The sequence below is a fragment of the Pinus tabuliformis genome, chromosome 1_2 (assembly GCF_031772625.1).
Source record: "Pinus tabuliformis cultivar Carrire ecotype Pingquan chromosome 1_2, CPIR1, whole genome shotgun sequence".
Lineage (NCBI taxonomy): Eukaryota > Viridiplantae > Streptophyta > Pinopsida > Pinales > Pinaceae > Pinus > Pinus tabuliformis.
In genome coordinates, this window is record NC_142298.1 from 1,285,904,822 (window position 1) to 1,285,930,233 (window position 25,412).

Sequence of the window (25,412 nt, forward strand, 5' to 3'; positions counted from 1 at the left end):
GAAAGCGACCCGTTGCAGGCAAGCCCACAACACGAAATCATTGTTCAAGTTGAAGAAATGTTGCTGTAAGGACTGACTCAGGGATTGTCAAATCGATGAAAAGTATTTTGCAGATGAATGTTTATTGCAGAGACCTCTTGAACACATAACGACACGACAGATGGCTTGGTGACGATTGACCCAAAGTTAATACCCAGAAATGGTTGAAGACTTTCAAAGTGGTTTTATCAGCTTTAAGGCAAAGGATTTCCCAACCCAGGTGAATGAAACGTGTCGTGTTCAAGAGTGGTGATAAGGTTCTTCTGTAACAAAGGATAACAAATAGGTTCATTCTTCTCTCCTTTCCCCCACCATTTCTGGCAAGTACCTCTTTATTTTTTACAAGCTTGAGGAGGATAACATATGCTTGATTATAAGCTCATCCTTCGGATGAGTCCAACTTAGTTTAGATTCGGACCCTAAGAAGGAGTGGTCTGTTCCTGTTTGTAATCGAACAGGTCCTTTATTGTGAAATTTTAACGAGTCCAGTATAGGAGAAACTCGGCGTTTTTCAATTTTAGAGAGTCTGAAAAAACTAAAGAAGACTCCAAGGTGAACTTTTTCGTAAATTTGTGTCTCGCAAGCCCGAAAGAGTATAAAATAATACCTGAGAGAACCGCTTGATCTTGCGACCAAGGAGTACTTTCATGATTAGTGCCTCTGACCTGAAAAGTAAAAAGCGATCAAGGACACGTCGTTTTATTTCCAGTCTCAAGTTTGAAACGACAAAAACCCGGCGATCTTTTCCTGTTTTTACGGTCAGAAAAGGGCTATAAGGGGACCGTCTTTTAATTCCGTTTTAACGAGTGTAAAAGAAACGCTCGGCAACCTTTTCATGTTTTAGGAGTCAGAAAAGAGGCTTAAAGATGACTCTAAGGTTTCACTTTTTCGTAAGTTTTAACGAGTTCGAAAAAGGGATAAAAATGTACTCATGGTTTTCACTTTTTTCGTAAGTTTTAACGAGTTCGAAAAACGGATAAAAATGTACTCATAGTTTTCACTTTTTCGTAAATTTTAATGAGTTCGAAAAAGGGATAAAAATGTACTCATATGGCTGACTTTCAATTTAATTTACGAGTAGGAAAAGACGGAAAGAACTCGGCATCTTCATTTGTTTTACGAGAATGAAAGATAACAAAATAATCTCGAGATTTTCATGAGTTTAACAAGTCTTGAAAATAACTGAAATTGACTCGAAATAGGTTTCATTTTTACAAAAGCTTGAAACAGAGAAAAACTATGCTTCAAAGTAGTTTCATTTTTATGCAAGCTTGAAACAGAGAGGAAACTGTGCTTGAAAATAGTTTCATTTTTATATAAGCTTGAAACAGAGAGAAAACTGTGCTTGATGCCCCCTAAGCATAACTGCTAGAGCGCATGCCCCCCAGCTTCATTTCATTCAACTACGGTGGATGAAATGAAGGTTCAAGTGCGAGATCATTTGAAAGACTCGACCTACAACTGTAAGAAAATTATGCAAAACACTGAAATAACTAACCTAAATATACAACTTAACATTTATGAGATCTAGTCAAACTCTCGACTCAAGACTGAAGGAGGATTTGTTTCATTTTTTAACGAGCTTGACACAGGAAAGGAACTATGCTCGGATTCGGTTTCATGTTTACGCAAGCTTGAAATGAAAAACTATGCTTGTTATAAGTTCACATGCCCCCAACATAATGACGCAAAACGAGGTACATGCCCCCCAAGCTTCATTGCATTCAATGAGGTGGATGGAATGAAGCTTTACTTTCAAGATCTTGGAAAGACTTGTGGGAGTTGTTTCATTTTTTAGTGAGGTTGACACAAGATAAGAACTATCCTCAAAACCCTTGTTTCATTTTTTAAACGAGCTTGACACAAGACAAGGAACTATGCTCATAACTACTCTACAATCTACCTAACAAAGAACTATACCTAAAAAACCTTGATTCATTTTTTAACGAGCTTGACACAAGACAAGGAACTGTGCTCTAAAATCCTTGATTCATTTTTTAATGAGCTTGACACAAGACAAGGAACTATGCTCATGACTACTCTCTACAATCTACCTACTTAACCTACCCTTGTTTCATTTTTTAAAGAGCTTGACACAAGACAAGGAACTATGCTCAAAAAGTTCACATGCCCCCAGTATAATGATGCAAAGTGAGGTACATGCCCCCCAGGCTTCATTGCATTCAACCAGATGGATGGAATGAAGGTTTACTTTCAATATTTACCTTGAAAAGGGAGTTGTTTCATTTTGAAGGAGGTTGACACAAGAAAAGAACTATCCTCATACCTGATTCATTTTTTAACGAGGTTGACTCAGTAACAGGAACTATCCTCAAAATCCTACTTTCTACAATCTACCTACATATCCTAAAATCTACCTGATTCATTTTTTAATGAGGTTGACTCAGTAAAAGAACTATCCTCATACCTGATTCATTTTTTAACGAGGTTGACTCAGTAACAGGAACTATCCTCAAAACCCTATTTCATTTTTTAACAAGGTTGACACAAGAACAAAACTATCCTCGTTAGCCTGTTTCATTTTTTAACGAGGTTGATACAGGAAAAAACTATCCTCGCACAACTGATTCATTTTTTAACGAGGTCGACACAGTAAAAGGAAATTTCCTTGTACTCACTGATTCATTTTTTAACGAGGTTGACACAGTAAAAGGAACTTTCCTCGTAGCAGCCTGTTTCATTTTTTAACGAGGTTGATACAGGAAAAACTATCCTCACACAGTCTGTTTCATTTTTTAACGAGGTTGGCACAGGAAAAGGAACTATCCTCGCACAGCCTGTTTCATTTTTTAAAGAGGTTGGCACAGGAAAAGGAACTATCCTCGCTACATTGATCATGGCTTCTAACTGGAAGAAAGACATGTCAATGGACACACCTTGATCATGGCTTCCAAGAGGTCTTCATCAGAAGGAAGAATACTTCTCTGGAAGGAACACATGTCAAGGGACTCAAAAGGGATAAGAACATCGTGTTCAAGTAATCCCATAGAGTTTTCCATGTCAATTACCAGATCTAAATCAAAGGAAGATGAGCAAACAGTGAGAGGCTCACTTACATCGGTAACTGAAAACATGGGACCAGTTGCCACGTAATTAACCCGTGGCGGGGTAGATACCGCTTTAGAATCAGGAACATTTAGGGCTGTCATATTATTGGTAGTTGAAACAAGACTAGGGAACGAAAGCTGGTCTACAGTCACAATATTGCCATTGTGAGGGAAAGACATCACGCGAAAGAGTGTCGATACGACAGCTTTCATTGCATAAACATAGTCTCACCCAAGGAGTAAATTGAAATCCAAGGGACCTCGAACTACCATAAGATCAATACAGACAGTTTTACCTTCCAAGGTAATAGAAAACTTAGGAAGGATCCCTAAAGGTTCACTAATGGTTCTGTTAAAAGCTTTCAGATTCTGCGTAATAGGCGCAAGCTGAGGGGAACCCAAAGCTTTCCAAACAGTTGAGGATAAAATACTAACAGAAGCACCTTCATCTACCTGAGTACGATGTATGTCCCTACCACCAGCCTTGACAATGATTTGAAAAGGGATGGAGGAAGGAAGACGAGGTTCTGTCAGTCTATTCCAATCAAAGGAAAAGACCTCAGTACTTGGAGGGGGTTCTGTAGAAACAGGTGAAATGCCCCCCGGCATAGAAGAATCTGATGTAACAAGAAGAACCTCAGCGGTATGAAGTTCACTCTCTAAAGGGAAAGTGGGATCGACCGAATGTGAAATTGAATCGACCACTTGACCAACTAATGGATCATCAACCTGAGTGACATGAGTTTCACTCTCCAATGGAAGAGTGTGATCGACTGTATTTGAAATTAGATCAATCACTCCGCCAGTTGACGGTAGGTTGGGAGAAAGTTTACGGTAACCAGTTGGAAATTCTTGCTGTGGAACAGTAAGGTTTTCAAACAATTTTGAGGCTTCATCCATGTGAGGGCAAATGTGAGTTTGATGACTCCCTTTGCATAACTTACAAGGAAACCTAACTTTACCCTTTTTCCCAGGAACCTGACTATCACTGGTTGATGGATCAATGGAAAGTTGATGTGATTTTTCTGACCATACTTCCAAGACCTTTGGAATACCAGGACAATTGAAAAGGAAGTGGTCACCCGTGCAAAGCCTGCAAGGGTATTTGGGTTTACGGTGCATGTCGGAATTTTCCTCAACACAACTAACACTTACAGCCATGGTTGGTTGGTTGACTTCTTTCTTATCTTGCTTCTTCTTCTTCTTCTTCTTCTTCTTCTTCCCTTTCTTCTTCTTCTTAGCCTCCTAGTTACTAGCATCAAGGGTTTTACCAGGCGAAGAGGAAGAAATGGAGGAAGAAAAATTAGGTGAAGAAGGTAAAGGGTCAACAGAAGGTTGGTGATGTTGAGATGGTGAACTCTGTTGAGGTGAAGCATCCGGTTGAGATGGAACAATTGGAGTATTTTGGGCCAGCGAAGTTGAAAATAACCATATCGGTAAACCTATTGTAAATCCAGGTAATGACAAAGTAGCCATATAAGGAGGACCAACATTTCCAAAGTAAGGAAAAGTACTAGGATTCTCGTTAGGAGGGGTTCCTAGGTTGGTAAATTCTGGAACATTTGCCATTATATTCAACTTCAGTGAATTTTATTCACAATTTTTAAAACTAAAATTAACAATTCACAATTCACACCTAACAATTAAAATTCACAATTCACACCTATGGTCTCTAAAAGTAAAAACAAACAAATTAACACGCGCTATCAAATCTAGGAGTCAAACCATACACAAACAGTAACCTTCCGGACCGAAAACACTAGTTGGTGATGAAACCCAACATCGCCGAATTCAGTACAGAAGTGGTGGGTGGAACAGTTACCCCGGCAACCTGCTTAATGAATAGACTGGACCAAGTTCCTCCACTTTAACCGTCTCGAGTGAAGTGAACCCCCCAGAAAATCCAAGTGAGTCTAGCCGACGTCTGCTCCAGGTACAGTGGGATCTTCCCTCCACCGTCACCTCGGGTAGAATCCTAAAGATAATGGTCACTAAGGTTACCAACAGCAACAAATATACCTGGGGGAACAGTCTACGACCCGATAGCACGCAAGGGCAGAGTAACAAGCTCAATCCCCTTGTCGGCTCCTTGACAATAATCCAAGGTTTACCGACAAGTGACCCCAGGCTCCTCGACAATAATCTGAGGTTTACCGTTTGTAGTACGTGCGTATCCGGCGCCTTTCCCAATGAAGGAGGATTGATCCCCTCACTGGTTCGGACACGGTCTCGTGCTTCTCCTTTCAGAGGAGCTTTCCCAGAGCATAAATGTAACAGTTGGAGTTATCCTACCACAAGATGAGCTACTTGTTTGTTTTACTGTCTTGGATTGTTAACCAGATCCTAGTCCAAGACACTAGCCTGATCTATATTGGTGTTTCAGAGCCCTAGAAATGTAAAAATTACTAGATGAATTTTAATTAAGCGCTGTGTTATTAAGGCTGTTTTTACTCAAATGGGTAAATGGATACGAAACCAATGGTGTTATGACCTGACTCAACTGAATGCAATGATAATGCAATCCTTTCAATTCGATGAATCCTAATTAAAGTAAGGAGATAGTTTCCATTCACTTCCGACAATGCAAAAAATTGATCACTAAGAGAAAATATAACAAATTTTCTAATGCACTAATTTTATCAAGAAAAACTAATGCAAATCAATTCCAAACCAATTTTTTTTTTTTTGTGCAAATTCAAATCAAAGAAAACTGATCTAAATCTACGATTGATTTTTTAGAATGTAAACTATGCAATTGTAATCTATGCACAATTCACTTGAAAAGTATGCAAATGTAATCTATGCACATTTTTCATTGATATTCTGAAAATGAGAATTCTAATTATGCAAATGTGATCTATGCAAGAGAATTCTTAAACACAAGATGATTCTAATGTGATCTAAGAACCAATCAAGTGCAAGTCGAGAAAATTGGGTGAGAGTTCCAAAGATCAAAAAATAAAAACACTCAAAGGCGATTAACACTCATACACAATTTAGCCCCCCCCGGCGAATGAGGGGGAAATTTTTTTGCAAAAACAAAAACAAAAAGATGCAAAATTGTGAAAAGACTAAGATAAACCTCCAAGTAATGACCAAAGGAAATCAAATTAAGAATTTCTCAAAAAAGAGACTCAAAACACCCAATTGATGAAAGCTTGAAACAAGAATGCCAATGAAACTAAAGTGAAAGCTTCTGACAGGTAACCAGTGGATCTGGGCAGTAAAAACAAATTAAAAACAAAATCTAAGAGGCAAAAAGGAAAAAATTGGAATTTTCTCAAATTTGACAGGGGTACGCAGGTGACCTGTTTACACAGGTGCGGGTACGCTCTGTGCACAAAGCTGCAGTGCGTACAGGTACGCACTGTGCCTAACTCAGGGGTTGCGTACTGCTGGCAAAACTAAGAAAAATAAAAATCTAACTTAACCCTAAGCTATTCCACCCAAATACACAGTCAGACAGCCAAAAACCAGAAAGCAATCGACTTTTCTCAGATCAAAATATCAAATAAAAAAGAACTCAAACACATTCATGGATTCCCCAGCGGAGTCGCCATTTTGTCACACGGAAAGAGTCGTTAGTGCGGACACAACAGACCTTCCTAGAAGCCTAAGACTTTCTAATGACAAACAAGACAAATAAGAGCAATCCTTCACTAAATATGCCTTTACAATATGAGAAATCAAGTGTTTAGATCCTACCTGTAATCCAACGCTGTTGTAGTAGTCCAGCTTCGTTGATCCGGATGAGCTCCTCCTTCACTTCGAAACCTGCATTCACTAACAATCAAACGATTAAATAGCACCTGAATATCACATAAAATAAAACATATTTAACATATAGACCAAGGAGTATATGAAACAACTCATAAATAACAAATTGTTGAGAAGAATGGACTTATTTGTATTAAAAGGTAACAAAAGGAACCATTACAACCTGAGCCTTGGTGTTGTGCAAGTCCCTCCCAGGGTCCACAAGAGTTCTCCTTTACTCTGATCAGCTCACCCACTTCCAAATAGAACAAGCAAAGATGGTAATCTCTCCTCACAAGCTTCTACAAGGAAGTCCTAATTCCAGCAGCATCTACCCTTAGGAATGTTCAGCTTTCAACCTCCCCTCCCTTTGGCCCAATGCCTGTATTTATAGTGTTCTAGAGGAAGTTATTCAGGTCCACCATCAATGGGATAAGCCCCTCTTTGGATGGGATAGCTCCCCTCTTGATGGGATAAGTTCCTCTTTGGTAGGGATACGTGAACCATCTGGAGGCGCTTCATACACGTCAAACAAGCTTCTAGAAGACTCTAGAAATGACCACAAGTAACTTTTTTAAGATGAAACTCGCGCCTTTTGACCTTTACAGGGGTACGCACCCATCCCTTTACATACAAAGCGTACAAGTACGCAGGTATTGTGAACTTGGGTTGCGTACACGCAGGTAAGGCTAAGAGAAACTGCGTACCAGAGATAATTGACTATAAATGACTTTTCTCTCTTTCTTGAAGTTTGACATGAAGGGCAGAGGAGAGACTTGCCAAGGAGGATAGTATGACAGTGGATGGAGCCATACTAACTGCAAATAGTCATGGTGACATTTTTTAGTGTAACAGCACTGGTGTGGCACAGGTGTTGTCCTTGATGGCTGTTAGAGAGGTAAATCCCCTCTACGGATAGAGGCGATCCCTACTAGCCCAGCAAGGGTCTAGCAACAATCAAACAATGCTGCTATGCATGTTCCTAATTACAATTAAACAAGAGGTAAAGAGCACCTACTTGGATTCCAGCGCTGTTGTTTGGCGAAGAGATGTTGCCTTCGCTCCTTCGCTTTGGCTGGTCACAATCCTCCGTGATCCCCGTGAATGGATACCTGCACACATGAAGAGGAAACAAACACAAGCGTGAAATCTAGTAAAAGCAACCATACATCGGTCAGAAAAGATGTAATTCACATTTAACCATTGCAAGACAAATGAGAATGGAACTATAACAGTAGTCATCTATTATTAATCAATAATCAGAGAAAGATACAACCATTGTTCTGACGCTGAGTCCTTCTCGAGAGGGTCCAGCCAGCAAGTCTCATAAGCATTCACCCAAGAAGTGGATCTCCCAAATCAAGTAACTCTCTCTCACACAAAGCTCTAAGACTTCATAACCTTTCTCTAGCTCTCTAGCAATCCACACTCTAGCACACCATACTATCTACTAGCAGCACACAAAACTATGAATTCCTTAGTGTCAAAGTCTATTCCCCCAAAGTGAGAACTAGCTGCTAATAGTAATGGTGGAAGAATATATAGGAGAAGGAGTCTCCATGGAGGGTGGAAGGATAAGCTCATCTCCAAGAAAGGTGGCCCATAAGACGAACAGACATGCCATAGAAGGGAGGGCGACACTCACAAGGCCAACAACCGGGTCTGGAGTCATCTGGAAGGTTGGCTGTTAGAACAAATTCGCCCAAACAGGATCAGCGCGGATTATAAAGGAACTGTCGCGCTGACGTCGCACCTCAATAACTGAGAAGGCCATGTCAGCGCGACTCAATACAAGGCAAGACGCGCTGGCTCATGAAATTCGATCAGCGCGGAAAACAAGTGTACTTCCGCGCTGGCAGCGCATTTGGTCTGTTATGGAGCGCCCATCAGCGCGGTTATTTGGACAAAAGTCGCGCTGATAGCAAAAACTTTGGCAAAGTGGGTTATTTGGCCAGTTTAGAGAGCATGAGCATGATAAATTTGATTTCATGACACAGTAGGGATACTGACTGGATGACAGTGACAAATTGCTGTGTAACAGATGCCCCCTAAAGCATGAAGCCCGAGAGAGTGGGAGGGATGAAATGCTTTACAAAACTGCCGAACTGGAACACCACCAGGAAGGACCTGCACGTATGTACAACTGATAGCTTGATTACATGTAGTCTAGGCATGGGCGCAGCCATCCAAAAGACATATGAAGAAAGGTCTGTGGTATGGACGTAGCCACCCAGCTGAAGAGACCATGATGATAACAAGGTATGGTCGCAGCCATCCTAAAAGACTCAAGTATGGTCGCAGCCATCCATCAACGAGTCATGTAATGATCATCCACAAATCGCAACCTGGACCATAACAGACAAGGATCCAGGTCTTGCGCTCCATCTCGACCCGAACAAAGTACAAGTCCAGACATGCGAATACATGAGTTGAAGTCGAACATGTGTGGACATCGTCTGATTACCAGTCAATGATGAAAACTGTTAACAGACGCGAGAGGTACCACCAATAATGACAATGGTCCTCAAGGTACTATAGGTACAATCCGCGGCATGTGAATCAATGAGCTGGTGTCGAACACCCACGGAATCATTTGATCGAAGGCCAATGATGTAAACCTCGCGTCGAACACGAAGAACCTGCCATTGAGGCATGCAGGCTCTAAGGCACCTGAAGGGAGTCTCTAAGTCACCTTCCCGGATAATGAGCTGAAGTCGACAGGAAGGGACCTTGATCGAAGGTAGGCCATAATGTTTCCCACATCATCGACGCGAGACAGAGGAAAAAATGATTTGTGTGAGATAGCAGATGAGGTTGTATTATTGCAGAGGTCAACTTCTCTTGAACATATCGGCGGCACTGCAGTGGGTTTGGCAGTATTTGACATCAAATGAGCAAAGGGTATAGTGATGATGGCAATGGGCAGATGAGAGGTCGAACAGGATATCCCAAACCCACGGAGGCCAGTGAAAAACAAGATGAGATGATCCCACCCAGACACGAAGCAGAAGAGTGCCATGTTCAAGAGCGACATACTGCCGACACGACTATGATTACAGTTCCATTTTCCCCACCATTTCTGGCAGGTACCCCAGTTATTTTTGGATGACAAGCTTGACGGGGATAGCATATGCTTGAAGAGTGTCATTTCGACAATGTCCGATGTCATCAAGTGTTTAACGAGCCTGACAAAGGAAAAACTCGGCGTCTTTTCTTGTTTAGAGAGTCTGAAAAGATAGCGGAAAAGGAGACTCCAGGGGGGTCCTTTTTCGTACAGTTGTGTCTCTCGAGCCCGAAAAAGTATAAAACAATGCTCAAAAGAACCGCCCGATCAGTACGATCAAGGAGTACTTTTCGTAAGTAGTGACTTCGACCTGAAAAAGTAGAAAAGCGGTCAGAAGTACGTCGTTTTGGAGCCAATAACGAGTGCGAAACGACAAACACCCGGCAATCTTTTTAGTTTAAATGGTCGAAAAAAGAGCTTTAAAAGTGATCGCCTCTCGTTCCGTTAACGAGTCGAGAGGGGGACTCGGCAATCTTTTCATCTTTAAACGGTCAGAAAAGAGCTGAAAGCAGACCTCCATTTTTATTCTCTTTAACGAGTCAAAAAAGGGGAAAAATACTCGGCAATCTTTTCATATTTTACGAGTCAGAAAAGAGCTTAAAGGCGACTCGTCCTAGAGGAACGAGTGGTATAAAAGGTAGCAACTGGTTCCGGCAATGGTGGAACTGTTCAAAACATGTAATGGTTAAGAGGCTGGCTAATAAAACCACTCATCGCTGCGGTTCCTCAGGAAAGGATAAACAACCAAGTGAGAGCATATGATCGGCCAAAGAGATGGTAGCAATGGAATGAAACAACCAAGGCTCATCTAGCAGAATTTAGCAGATAAAGATAGCAATCACAAGATGTAAAATGGGTATGGGTTCATTTTTACACAAGCTTGAACCGTGGAGAACTTTGCTTGGATTATGTTTCATGTTTACACAAGCTTGAAACGAAAAACTATGCTTGTTATAAGTTTGCATGCACCCAGCATAATAATGAAAATCGAGGTACATGCCCCCCAAGCTTCATTGCATTCAACAAAGTGGATGGAATGAAGGTTCACTCTCAAGATCTATGAAAGACTCGACTTGTATTTTACGAAATCTTAATCAAAAGACTTGATTTGGAAAGGGAGGTGTTTCATTTTTTAACGAGGTTGACACAGTAAAAGAACTATCCTCATAACCCTTGTTTCATTTTTTAACGAGCTTGACACAAGATCAGGAACTATGCTCCGACACCTAGTTGCATTTTTTAAGGAGCTTGACATAGGAAAGTGAACTATGCTCCACCAGACCTGGTTTCATTTTTTAAGGAGCTTGACACCGGAAAGGAACTATGCTCCATCCAGACTTCATCATAATGAACGGGAAGCGGAGGCCCCCAAGAAAGTGGCTCCGGAGGGAAGGCCGACCTCTTGGAAAGCAGGACCTAATGCCCCCAGGACACTATGCACGATGGTGTCATCACTGGGTACGGGCACGGGGTGGGTGGCCACGTAGTTGATTTGCGGCGAGGAAAATGCAACTTGTGGCTGAAATCCAGGAGGGGAGGACGAGTGCGCCGGAGGGGCTTGTGGACGAACGAACGATAATTGATCGAACGTCACAATTCTTCCATCGTGTGGAAAGCAAACCACACGGAAAAGTGAAGAAACAAGGGCTCCCATGGCATACACAAAGTCACGACTAAGGAGAAGACTGAAGTCTAAAGAACCTTGGGTAACCGAGACGTCGATATAGACAGTCTTGCCTCCCAAAGTGATAGGAAACTGTGGAAGGATCCCTAATGGCTGACTCGTTCCTCCGTCAAACGCGGTGAGATGCGGTGCGACAGGTACAAGCGATGGGGAACCCAAAGCTCGCCAAGTAGTAACGGGCATAAGACTAACCGATGCTCCTTCGTCTAACACAGTGCCGGGCAGCGCCTTATTGCAAGCATAGGCGGTGACCCAGAAAGGCACGTGGGATGGAAGGGGAGGGGTAGTCAAACGACTCCAATCAAAGGAAATGACCGAACTACTTGGTGGGGGAACCATATGGTTGCCCCCCTGCTCGGAAAGAACCGAATCTAAATTCTCTGGAGAGGTTTCAGGAGAACCTTTATCAAGCTCAGGAGAATCTGAGGAGACGAGAAGAACATGAGAATTTTGCTCTTCCGAAACAGAGTGCTTGAGAGGAGGTGAACTCGAATCAACACCCTTTCCGACCAACGATTGGTCTGGAACAGGCTGGACACAGCCGGGTTCGGGAAGAGGGGCCTGGACAAGAGAAGAATGTGAACCAATCTCATTGTCGGGAGGCGAATGATCTGCAGCTGCAGAGAGACGTTGATATCCAACGGGGAATTGGGGTGAGGGAGCTGTAAGACTTTCCAAGACACTGGAGGCTTTATCCATGAGCGGACAAAGGTGAAGGGGATGATTGCCTTCACAAAGTTTACAGGGGATTCGAATCTTCCCTTTGCCCTTGCCTTTCCCAACCGATAAGAGAGCATCGCCGTGAGCCTCAGAGGACGATGAGGGGTGGGCCGGGTCACGAGACCATATTTCTAGTACCCTGGGAATGCCAGGACAATCGCGAAGAAGATGGTCTTCCTTGCATAATCGACAAGGAAACTTAACCTTCCGCGGAGGGGCGGAAGGGGGCCCGACTTCAGGTGTACTTGAGGGAATAACAGTTGTGCTTAAAGCCTCGCCCTTAAGGGATTTCTTCTTCTTGGTCTTCTTCTTCTTCTTCTTCTTAGTCACCTGACTAGTCGAATCAAGACTTTCACCAGGCGAAGTAGAAGAGGAAGATGTAGAAGAAGGTGTCGAAGGGGAGAGATCCACCTTAGGATCAACATGACGTTGTTCAGGTGGAGGGACTGATAGATCAACAGCCGATACGGTAGGGACCAAAGAGGTTGAAAATAACCAAACAGGCAACCCAACAGTTAACCCTGGTAGGGACAACGTTGCCATATAAGGAGCACCAACATTCCCAAGAGGAGGGAATTGTCCTGGATTCCCATCAGAGGGGAAACCCGGGTTAGTGAATCCCGGAAAAGTTGCCATAGCAAACGAAGACGAAACCTACTCAAGCTAACGCACACAAGATCTAACTAGGTGATGTTATCGTGGCCGAATTAATTTTAAGACACAAGAACCAAACTTGACCTTTTCATGTTTCAGGAGTCGAGAAAAGGACGAAAAGATGACTCCAGTCGCCTTCGAATGTTTAATGAGCACGAAGTGACAAGACGCTCACAGGCACCTTTTCATTTAGGGAGTCCGAAAAGGATCAAAAGTGACTGCTCTGGAGACTCTAGGTATAAGGTTTACCAAGCGACCCGTAAAACTGCTTATACACCTCAGCAATCGTATGAGAGCCAAGGACTTTCCGTACTGCAGTCAATCTTCCCGAATGCTGTGTTCGGTGCGTTACGGTTCACAAGGTGGCAGACTCGGCTTCCTATGGATAAAGGATAAAAGCCTAGTGGAGTCTCCCTATATACGCGACGGTACGTGGGAGCACAGTCCGTGTTAGACCACTATCGAGTCACAGAAGGAGGAATCACCCAACCTAATGTGAAACAACAGTGACTATGTTTAAAGACGCCGGAACACGTCTCTAACCTAGACCTCTAGATATTCACGTTTAGTTCCAATGCGTTTTTAGATTCATTCGGTTCATTTTATAGTTGATCTTGAGATTAAGTTTCGATTTCAGGCTCTATCGTATGTTCTCTCACAATTACCTAGATGCAAACTACATGCCAAAGAATACCATTTTGTTCGATGAATTCTAGCTATGAGAAGGTAAAGAATTTTTGATCAAACAAAATGAACGCAAACAATCAAACAATCTAATGCAGCTAAAGGCAAGGAAACAAAACTTTTCTTTTGAGAATGCAAATCAACGAAATGTTCTTTTCCTTTTCAATTATTTAAAAGCAAAGCCACTAGTTTGATTTTCTTTCAGTGACACAAAGCATCTAAAATAATTTGGAGGAACCAGAACACCAAGCAAAATGCAATTGCCTAATGAAAGTACACAAAGTTCCCAAAACACTAAAACAGTTTCTCCAAATCAAAGGAAAAACAAAGGCTTGTACGAGCTATGTGATCTAAGCCCAACAAGGCAAAAAGGAATTCAAGCAAGAAGGAAGCAAGTGTGAACTGATCGATCCAAACAATCGTAATCTATGCTTGGTAGTGAAGAAATCGAATCAACATAAAAAGTGGTTCAATAATCGACACTAAAAATCAACCGGCAACAAGCAGTGAAAAAGCCTCAAGCAAATCAATAAGAGGGCTGTGGATGAACCTTGAATAGACAAGTAACCCAAGCAAATGGTTTCTCGATGAAACTTCTAAAGGGCTAGGTCACATGGTCTAACAACACAAGACTCAGTCAAATGAAATCAAAGAGAGAGCGTCCCTTAACCAAAAGCAATCAAAACAAGCTAATGAGGGACAAGAAACCACAGGGGATAAGAAAGATTGATGAATTCAGGAGATAAAGTTATAAAAACAACTTTTCAGGAGTCAGCGCAAGTTTTACACTAAAAACCCATGTCAGCGCAACTTTTACACAGACCACCCGAGCTGTCAGCGCGACTTTTGCCCAAAAAACGAGCTGATCTCAGAAAAACACAGTCATCGCGGAATTAAGCTAGAAAGTGGCGCTGACATCGCGGATATACACGTCTTTCCCGCGCTGATCCGATTTTCAGCGCGACTGTTAAAATTAAATCCGCGATGGAGCTCAAAAATAGTGACAGGAAAATCAAAACTCCCAAATCAAAACAGCCAATCTTTCAATCAAACAGGGGCATTTCCCAGATCAACCCAGGAAACGCAAAAGACTGATAATTAATCCCCAAAATTTCAAAAAGAGAGTAATCAAACAAACTCAAAACAAGGATGAATGAAAAAGGACAAAGGCCAGCTCCCCAGCGGAGTCGCCAAATTGTTGGAGAGGTAAATCCCCTCTACGGATAGAGGCGATCCCTACTAGCCCAGCAAGGGTCTAGCAACAATCAAACAATGCTGCTATGCATGTTCCTAATTACAATTAAACAAGAGGTAAAGAGCACCTACTTGGATTCCAGCGCTGTTGTTTGGCGAAGAGATGTTGCCTTCGCTCCTTCGCTTTGGCTGGTCACAATCCTCCGCGATCCCCGCGAATGGATACCTGCACACACGAAGAGGAAACAAACACAAGCGTGAAATCTAGTAAAAGCAACCATACATCGGTCAGAAAAGATGTAATTCACATTTAACCATTGCAAGTACAAATGAGAATGGAACAATAATAGCAGTCATCTATTATTAATCAATAATCAGAGAAAGATACAACCATTGTTCTGACGCTGAGTCCTTCTCGAGAGGGTCCAGCCAGCAAGTCTCATAAGCATTCACCCAAGAAGTGGATCTCCCAAATCAAGTAACTCTCTCTCACACAAAGCTCTAAGACTTCATAACCTTTCTCTAGCTCTCTAGCAATCCACACTCTAGCACACCATACTATCTACTAGCAGCACACAAAACTATGAATTCCTTAGTGTCAAAGTCTATTCCCCCAAAGTGAGAACTAGCTGCTGATAGTAATGGTGGAAGAATATATAGGAGAAGGAGTCTCCATGGAGGGTGGAAGGATAAGCTCATCTCCAAGAAAGGTGGCCCATAAGACGAACAGACATGCCATAGAAGGGAGGGCGACACTCACAAGGCCAACAACCGGGTCTGGAGTCATCTGGAAGGTTGGCTGTTAGAACAAATTCGCCCAAACAGGATCAGCGCGGATTATAAAGGAACTGTCGCGCTGACGTCGCACCTCAATAACTGAGAAGGCCATGTCAGCGCGACTCAATACAAGGCAAGACGCGCTGGCTCATGAAATTCGATCAGCGCGGAAAACAAGTGTACTTCCGCGCTGGCAGCGCATTTGGTCTGTTATGGAGCGCCCATCAGCGCGGTTATTTGGACAAAAGTCGTACTGATAGCAAAAACTTTGGCAAAGTGGGTTATTTGGCCAGTTTAGAGAGCATGAGCATGATAAATTTGATTTCATGACACAGTAGGGATACTGACTGGATGACAGTGACAAATTGCTGTGTAACAATGGCAACTCACTCTGGTGACAAATCTTAGTTCAGGCTCTCAGAATGAAGGAAAAGATATATACATAGGTTCACCTAGACGAAGACCCGTATACACGTGGGTTATACATTACAAAGGCACGTACGCGTATACACTCACTTTCACGCAAGGAAAAGTGCGTACATGTTGGAGAACTTACTTTTGGTCCGTGGTATTTAGTCCTTGGTAATTGAACCTATGGTTTTGGGCCATGGTATCTCGTCACAACTGTCGATCCCAAGTATTGGGTCCATGGTATTGTTTTGTTATGGTTTTGGATCGTGGTATTGTGAAAGGCCTAAGACTATAAAAGAAGAAGGAGATCATTTGGCAAAGGATCATCTGAATTATTGAATATCTGATAAAGTACTAGATCTGGAATAATGGTGATTGGGTTATGGTGCAAATCTGGATCTGAACGAAGGAGGATCCTGAGCACAAGGAGAAGGATAAGTTCTATTGATGGGTCATAATCTTAAGGCTTGAATAATAATATCTTTGTATGATTTTGATCTGTTATATGTGGCGCATGCTTGATCTATAAATCTGGTAATTTGGGTTAACTAATGTTTGAATATTTGAAAGAGTGAATTATCCTTTATAGATCTGTACGCAGGTTCAGAGAATCAAAGGTGCGTATACACGCTGGTTTTGTGATTAAAAACAGCGTATACGCAGGTTGGTCCAAACATAGAAGCGTATGCACGCAGGTTTCTAATTATTGAAGTAGTGTACGTCTCTTGAAGTGTGTTTTAGCTGCTTCTGTTTATTGTTGCAGTGTTCTGGGTTCAGAATTTGGTGTGTGGTTACTATTACTGTGTTTTGGGTACAACTGTTAGAGAAGTGTCTATTTGATTCAGTTTTAATTGGTGAAAAGGAGATTGTTTGATGCAGAAATTCTTGATGTTTGATTGATGTTCATGGATCCAGTCTGAAAATTTATGAAACGCGGTCCCTGGAAGAAAGAGAAGGTTGTAGCCTTCTGTAGGCCAGAACCTACGTACTAGTATCTTGGCTAGTGCAAGAGCTAAGGGGGTTGTAGCTCCCTTCCAGGAGAAGCTGGAGAATGAGAGAGGGTTGTAGCTCTCTGCAGGTTGCAGCTTGCGTACTGGTAAAGGACTGCACCAGTACAGAATCATTGTAAAATGAAGTTTCTAATTGAAAAAAATAGAGACATATTGCAGCAAGTGGTTTTCACCCACATTGGGTTTCCACCTTATATCTTGTGTTCTTGTGTGTGACTGTCTACATTTTTCTTGTTCCTGGTTATTGTTTCTATGGTTTTGACACACAGATTTAAAATCAACATCTGAAGATTAATTAAATTACAAGTCTGTAAGTTATACATAGGTTTCCTTTACTGTAGTTGCGTATATATGCGGTTTTCTCTAACTGAAGTAGCATATATGATTTGGGTGTGAAAAATAAAATAATTGACTTCATAATACTGATTCATCCCCCCCCCCCCCCCCCCCCCCTCTTAGTATTATTTCCAACACAGGGTTCTCATGAAAGCTCATTAGGTTTTTATAGGAGTGGTCCACCATAGGAGGATTTTCATTAATACCTTTGAAGAGAAACTTGAATGGAAAGTATAACAATAAAAATCACCCTAACTAACCCAATGAATAATGTCGTCCAATAATCAAAGTCACTTTATAAAATATGAGGCATTAAGAGTGAATTGCTTCTGAAATTCTTACCACAAGACTACATAATGAAAAAAACTTCAATTGTTGTGCCTTAGGAATTTTAGTTTCAAAAGTGTTGTTGTAACAATTTTATTTCAAATGAAATTTTTATTCATTACTCTTATACTACCCTACCCTAATTTATAGAGAGGAAGGTTTCCTTCAAGTTCAAGAGTACTTCCAATGTAGCCATGTGTGTAACAGAATGATAAATATATTCACACACAGTTTTAAAGAATAAACTTCAAGACATACCAGAGTATGAGAAACCAGTTGCTTTAATTGATATGGTACCAAGAGTTTTTGAATGATGAGGGAATAAGGTGTGTTGATGACTGCTTGAAACCAAGATTCAATGGGATCCACATATTTATGATTCTCCAACTTGTACAAATATTCCACAACTTGAGGATAACTCTCTTGGAGGCATGAAGGATATGGTGAAAGACAAAAGAAAAATCCCTCAAGTTCAGGCTCAAATATCTTCTTTTCATATTGACAAGAATAGTTAAGGGAAATTCTAGGGTTTTGAGCTTCAACAACAGTTTCAGAACATGTTCCAATTATAGATTGCTCCTCTAATGGTCTTAGATCTTCCCGAGGTGAATGTTCTATAGTGATAGGAGATGTTTCCAAACTCACCCCTTCCCCCAACCTCAAAGATATATCATTACACTCAGTAGGGGAGTCAATGGGAAGAATAGGTGTTTCAAATTGTTGTGCAACCTGCTGGTTTAGATTAGGGTTTGGGCTATGGTTTAGGCTAGGGTTTAGGTTAAGGCTTGGACTCGGGTTAGGTATATGTTTTGGATTAGGGCTAGGGTATGGATGAGGATAAGGGCTAGGGTTATGTATAGGGATTAAATTAGGGTTAGGGTTAAAGTATTATTTCACAAGTAACTGTGACCATGAAGGATGGTAACTTGATGGTGCATTAAGTGGAAATTGTGGTTGATGTTGTTGATTTTTCATGAAATATTTCCTTAGGGAAGAGACTCCAAACCATTTTTGAGGCCATGGGGATATCTGACTCGAAGAAGAGGGCCAAGGAGAGGGCCATTGTGGCCATGAAGTAGGGTATTCAATTGGAGGAGGATTAAAAATTTTCCATGGAACTGCAGGATTATAAATCTGTTGAGGAACCTGCTCAAGATAATAAGCATTAGTCCAAGTATTAAATGGTGATGGGTTTTGAGTTATACCTAATAGTTGATTCGATTCCTTACTTGATTTCCTGAGTACCTATATTAATCCTAGTAGTGATAGGAAATGTTCTTCACAAATTTTGTAAAATTTCAGGGTACTAAGTGGACGCTTTACAAGGAAGTGTTTCTTTCTACAGTTGTCACAAAAGATTAGCAGTGGTTCTTCATCCTTCTTATATTCTTCCTGCAGATCATCTAATTTTGAAATCAAATATTTAATAATATTCTCTTTAATTTCAAGCAAAATACTAAGTTTTTCACTTAATCTCATCATTCTATTATTTGTATATCTCTTTAGCAACATCAAAACTCCTCATTGGAATATTCCTCAAAATACCATTTTCCTGTTCTAACCAAGCCAATTGGTGTATTTTGTTAGCATAGGGGTAATGTATATATATAGTGGGGGTTATTACAACACCCAAGAAATGAAAACCTTAAAAATATAAGAAACATATATAGGAAAGAAACAAAATAAAATGTGAGAGAAACTAGGTAAAGAGAAAACCAAATTGCAACAGGTCACCAAGGTCAATCCCTTAAGCGCCTCCCTAGAAACGGCACCAAAATGTTGGGTGTAGCATGTGATATATTAATGGACAAACATTTAATTGTCAATCCGAGAGTTTGTGAACTTTGAGGTGAAACACTGGAAATGTTAGAGAATGACTCCAACAACCTGCAAAACAAAACCATAATTTGTTCTACAAACAACAATTATTACCCACTCCAATCCTATAGTCAAAGAGATTCATTAAAAGTGAAACCATAAACACAAATTCTGGAAAACCATTAAAAACTTTCTAAGTTCTAGAAAATAGTGCATAAATTCTTAATTCAATTCCTACTAGATTTGACAATTTCATTAAAAGAAAAAGAACTTGGTTAATCTGGAAACTAGCTACTTCACTCATTAGCGTATCAAGAAAACTAAGATTTCAAACTAGATAAATAATAAAAAGCATCAAAATAACACGTCTCAATCCAATCAATCCCACAATAGTTCTTAAAGGAGTCACACAAGACATGAAAAACATTCTTGTGTTACCTTAATTATGACTCTCTAGTAATTCAAATTCCTGCACTGGTCACACTCATTCATTTTGTGTTCAAAAATTAACAAACCAGATGTGTTAGTCAAATGTGTAATTTTCATAACCAAAAGAACTGCAAGTGAAATAAATATCTTTAAAACACAAGCTTCCACAACCAATTCAAGAAAATCATATTGAAAACCAAATCATTCCTATACTAATCAATTTGGTTCCCGCACTGCAGGAATTTTTTGTTAGAAAACTCCTTATTGTCTCATTCCTGCACTCTAATGTCTCGTTCCTATACTAACACAAATTATCACTCTTTGTGCTAAGTAATTCCTTACGACTTTATTTTCACATGGTATGCATTCAAAACATATAAGCCATATGTGTTAAATGAATCATGAGGTGTGCACAACACAAAACTATTCACTCTGTCAAGTTTAGGAAAATTAATGACAACAAGTCAAACCAACTCATAAGAGTCCGTTATGCTTTAATTCTTCACAACCATACTCTGTTTCTATTCTAAACAAGTGAAGCTGCGATGCAGCGAGTCCCTGCGTCAAGTTGAGGCTGCCTGAAAATTCGGAGCCTGAAAATTCGGAATAAACGGATATGTGTTTATTTCTGATGGCCAGCCCTGCTCATTCGGAATAAACTGATATGTGTTTATTTCTGATGGCCAGCCCTGCTCAGACTTACAGAGGTGGAGTTAGAAGATTGATAGGTGGAGTTAGAAGACTGATTCCCTGCGATCATTGACGAGAGGATTTTGAACGGGTATAACTGAAATTGCTTCTGCTAGTGCGGGTGATGCTTGCTTCAACTTAGTTTCAACTGAATCCGCTACTGAAACAAAGACTTCATATAATAATGGCAATAAGGTGATGCCTCTCCTGCATCTGCCTGTGTCTTTGCTACCGTTGCCTTCGCAGGTTATGTATTTGGATCTTGAACAACATCTGCGCGTTTGATTCATTAATGCTTGAACGATTATTAAGTAGTCACGAACTGGAACTCAAGGATTATTAAGTAGTCACGAACTGGAACTCAAGTATCTAAAGAAACTGTCTATCAGCTAAAGCGAGGATAAGTATAGATAAGAACGATTGAATAGCATAGCAGATAAGAGGATGGGAGTTAAGAATATAGGAGTGAAGAAGGGCGGGTCTGTAGACCCCACTGGATCTGTTGCTGGTTCTCTAGTAGCTGTTCGATCCAGACCCATAACCTGAAAGCTAGAAAGCCAGCCAGCTACATAGCATAAGGGATAGGTAGCATAAGTACCATAACACCTTCAAACCTCATGACACACACCACCATATTGAAGCTACCAACTTCAAGCAGAATTACATTGAATCATTGGAACATCCAAAACACATATTGACGCCACTAATATAAAAGAATCAACAGGTAAGATATTTAGAGATTAACATTATATGCAAGCGCCTTCAAACTTCATCATACATACACAGTTGATGCTACAAACTTAAGCATAATTTACCTCGTATCAATGCAACACCCAAAACAAATAAAGAACAATAATATATCATTCAAAAATTCAGCTCATTCAGAACTGTATGTTATGCTTATGCTTATTAGGCACCCTTATTGGCCATGGCCGATGAAAAGTCTGTATCGACTGATAAAACTATATCCGTGGAATTCTAATTCTTTTAAATAAATGTTGTAATAAGATTCCTTAACCACACAGAAATTAACGCCACATCTAGAAGAGTGCAGGATGAGCATTGCAAGCTTGAGATGTTAGAGAGTGATTCTATGTACAAGCACCTTCAAACACCACGATACATACAGCACCATATTGAAGCTACCAACTTCAAGCAGAATTACATTGCATTAATTGAACATCCGAACCCAACAAAGAGAATTGCATTCAGAACTGTTTAAAAATTCCTGATCCAAGCAGTCGAAACTGATAAGGTGTACTTGTGTTTAAGTTGCAAGAAAATAGATATCGGTGAGCACTGAATATTTTTTAAAGATAAAACCTTGATTTGAAGAAGCCATTTATCATATCTGTACTACACAAGATAAAACCTTCGCTATAAATGATCACATTTAAAAGTAATTTCTACAATCTAAAGTGACCATTTGTGAGAATGCTAGTCTATTAAAACCATAGTGTGAAGAAACAAATTATGGACCATAAAGAGGGGTGCAAAATGAAGGGTGTTGAACTCAGTGCCCTGGGGGACAATGGTCGCATCCTTCTACTTGATGGACATTGTTTTTAGTGCGAAGTCTACGGCTCAAAAAAGATTTTAACAAACCAATATATAATAAAATAAAACTAAATCCCAACATCAAAAGGCAACACAAGAAATATAAATTACACACCCACATCCAAAAGGCAATTGATTTTAAATAACCACCAAATATGATATAATAGAACAAAAAAAATATTAATCAAATCTCCACCTGCTATTGCTCATTCAGCAAAGTCTTGAAAGCCCACTCGAACACTATATCGACGCAAACTTTATCATATTGCCTATCACAATGATGTATCAACGCATGAAACGGTCACTGATACACGTGTTTTATAAAAAAGCCTCAACACAGCCACGTATCTCTCATGCGAAGAGCGCTAATCTACATGCATATCAAATGCCTTCTTCCGAATCTGGGGTGCATGCATACCCAATGTCCACTATGGTGTGTTGTGCAGTCATGGCGCTGGCCGTTTCTTATTCGTCTTCCCGTCAATGGGTATGCATTTTAGCTCTGGCATTGCTGTTCTGGCAGTGTGCGGGGGATAATGGCAGACTCACGCAAGCAGAAGCCGATAGAATTGTTAATCTTCCTGGGCAGCCGCCAGTGGATTTCGCTCATTATGCGGGATATGTGACTGTCAACAAAGAGAGCCCTGCGCATTTGTCATCATATTATCTGCAGGTCAGTAAACTGCTAACTGCATACCTGTTCAATTAATAGAATTGCTTTCTGGTTTAACATTAGAATCCCTGCACAGCAGCAAGTCCCTATGCAGCATTCATATCATTCCTGTATAATTTTTAAAACACTATGCAACAGCAATAACATCCTTTGCATTCTGAACATGAATCCTAGGCATAGACGGTTCGGGCATAGGAAATTTAAGGCAAAAGAAATTTTTAATATCCATATAGAAAGGCATGAACCCTAATAATTTTGTAGAATCGAAAAATAGCCAGCCCCAGCCTGTCCTCAGGCTCCGCGCACCGTCTTTAGGTAAGTAATAAGTCAATGCGGAGCACTAGCACCAGTTTCACCCTGCTCGTGTTCTCAATTTCTTTTTAGATTGCGAGCGATCTCCAGAGGGAAAGGGGAAAGGGGTTGTCTGACCAGAGGGAAGGGGTCAAAACCGTGAGGCTAGCTAGAACCTGTGGTGGCTAGACTTTGGCTTGCTGTCAAAAAGAAACTAATCCAGTAGGAGCGGAGCGGTTAATAGCAATGTTCATAAAAGTGCCTGCCGGCTTCTTCTTTTACCGGGGCTCTTTAACAGGGCTCTTTAACAGGGTATCCTCGAATGGCGGCTGAATACACTATGGTATACAAATATATTTGTAAAATTATCATGAGGAGACCAGGCATACCTTACATCGAGTCGCCAAAAACGATAGTATTCATCCCAACCCCTCTCTCAGGTCGTGCTCCTTCTGTAGCCTGGCCGGTTCTCAGATTTTTCTCCCGCCGCCTTTTCCGCCTTGAACTGAGTATGTTCTGTTCCCTTCCAGAGTTTCGTGTCGCCGTGAGGCACGAAAAACACGTCAAACAGTCAAAACCCCTTTGTTTTGTGCAGCCGAAATCAATTATGTCAAGCGAATTTCACCTGAAAATAGAGAACTTCAACCAGAACCAGTAGAACCAGCAGCATAGGCAAAGGCATAAGTAATGAAATTTCAGGTATTTATCCTAGCCCACCTCTTCTATTTCACTTAATGCGTAAGCGCTCGTGGACTGTAGCTATTGTCGTTTCTATGCTATTGTAGATATTTAATTTCAAGCTAAAATACATAATTGCAGTCAATGAAAACAGACTTACATATCCCATTCATACATTGAAATTTCGTTCCTGTTTATGCTGTCTCAGGTACGCAAGAGGTACACGAGCATGGTGGAGCTCCATGGAAGAGGTACGCAGATGGGAATCCGCAGCAGAATTTCCTGTCGTCCTACAACCAGAAGCTCTCTGGGAAGTAAATGCAAGAAACATGGGAAGCAGATGCAAGGTGTTGATATTGGGGACTCTGCTGAGCGGGTACCACCCGCCCTCCTGACACCTGCCGGCATCCACGGACACCTGCAGCTTAACACCAAAGCTTAGGAAACCTTAGCATACCCATACCCCTGCAAATAATACGAATTAATGGGAATTAATGTTAACATTAAACCCAGACCGTTGACGGTTAGGGAGAATGCAGTGCGCATAAAAGTAATTTAAGGTATGATCGGGCCTCTTCCGCCTCGGGAAGAGGCCAAATAAGATGGCAAGGCGTCAGGTGCAAATGGAACTTAGGTTATCTAAGGACATCGGCGGAAAGGCGATTTGGAAACCTTATGTTAAACAACTAATAACACCGCAGAATTAATGCTAACTCCACCCTGATCGATTACTATAGTCCCTGCCTAATGCCAGATGGCAGGGACTAATAAGGAATTTAAATAGTCTCAAAATGTTTTACTCATGGCTTGGTTTTTTTTTAAAATAGAAAATAATATCAATGGCCAAACATAAAGATTATGTTCCTTACATTTATACGCTTAATTTTTCAACGAGAGAGTTAAGGGAACAATAACAAATAATTCCATAACCTTAAATTCAAAACCATTCAGAACTTAACAATGCATGCCTTGTATGTAAAAGACCAAAATCCACTTCAGGGTTTATTTAATAAAATAGAGTATGCAAGTGTATAAAAAACTTAATGCAATATTAAATCAAAATGAAATGTATATATTCCAATGGAAAACATAGCATATGGAACAAAAATTTTGGAAAGTCTCAAATGAATCAAATATTAAACTATAAAACATAGACCATGGTATCTTACTATGAATTTCCAAGCCACACAACACTAAGTAATAGAGGTGTGACAAGCTGGATTGGTTGGGCCCAAACCAACCAGCTTGCACCCTCTTTAAATAAACATTAAATTACATATTAGAGAGAAGCATTAACAAAATGTAACAAAAATGAAAAGGAAACTTGGCATTGATGTGTGTTATTAATGAAACCTCAGTCTTTAATACATCACAAGCTTCAGTAGTCCAGCTCTAGTTGATTAGAGGAAGGGGTTAGAAACCCCAACACTCATCTCAGCAACATGAGAATACAAAGAATGGTTTTCTATCTAGGCTTGGAGCCATAGCGCTATTTTTTTATATATTTTTTACATTACAAAATTGGCTTTAGACAAGCCAATCCTTTGCAAAC

At 40.7% G+C, this 25,412-nt stretch overlaps 1 long non-coding RNA gene across 1 annotated transcript; it reads right to left on the reverse strand.

Moving 5' to 3' along the window:
* Positions 1 to 22,782: 22,782 nt before the first annotated feature.
* LOC149210928 (uncharacterized) lies at positions 22,783 to 23,790 on the reverse strand. The gene is made up of 3 exons (XR_016252320.1): positions 23,572 to 23,790; positions 22,916 to 22,959; positions 22,783 to 22,862 (listed from the first exon to the last, which is right to left on the reverse strand). It is a non-coding gene; the product is annotated as an uncharacterized LOC149210928 (long non-coding RNA).
* Between the last annotated feature and the right edge of the window lie 1,622 nt (positions 23,791 to 25,412).